Source organism: Austrofundulus limnaeus, unplaced genomic scaffold (genome assembly GCF_001266775.1).
Source record: "Austrofundulus limnaeus strain Quisiro unplaced genomic scaffold, Austrofundulus_limnaeus-1.0 Scaffold773, whole genome shotgun sequence".
NCBI classification, from domain to species: domain Eukaryota; kingdom Metazoa; phylum Chordata; class Actinopteri; order Cyprinodontiformes; family Rivulidae; genus Austrofundulus; species Austrofundulus limnaeus.
In genome coordinates, this window is record NW_013953175.1 from 80,286 (window position 1) to 81,053 (window position 768).

A 768-nucleotide genomic window follows, 5' to 3' on the forward strand; every position below is an offset into this window, starting at 1 on the left:
TCCTTCAGTTATTTGTAAATAAATTTTTGTTACATTTTTGAGCCTGCCTGCGCCCTGGGTCAGTTCCTTGCTAAAACCTCACAGGATTAAGTCGCCAAGGACGACAGACCGATTGCATAACAGGAAGGTTCAGTTTCATTATGAGCGTGATAATTCAAATTTACACCCAGCTTTCATTGTTCTCTAAAAACATACCTCCTTTCTCTTATGCTTTCTGTTCCCTTTACTAAAGATGTATTTTCTGCTGTGTAAGCGCTGGTCACTTCCTCTTGGTCACTAACAAGGCTGGAAATCATTTCCTATAAATGATAGTTTCTAGTATTAACTGTTGAACTTGAGCGATTAAATGAAACGTTCTCCAGTCACTTGGGACCAGCACCAGAAGTATACAGATATTTTCCTGAATTTCATACAATTTCGTTCAGAAGAGTTTAAACTTTTTTGATTTTTCTTTTATTTTTAGATGTCTGACTTGCATTGCTTCAAACTTTATGCTGGTTTTTGGTTCTCAGTCATTCTGAACATAGTAAACCTAAAAAAAATGGATACCTGAACAACAGATCCACTTTGCTATAGATCTGTGCCCCATCTGTTTCTAAATGAACAACTTAATTTAACAGAGATACAGATCTTCATGGGGAGACCAAGAGACCAAAATATTATGTACAGAGCAACATTAAAGGGATCCCCGATTAGTTGTAACATTAGACTTTATTTAATAAACATATACTTTAACTGTAAAATAAAGACTATAAAAATGCTTTAGGA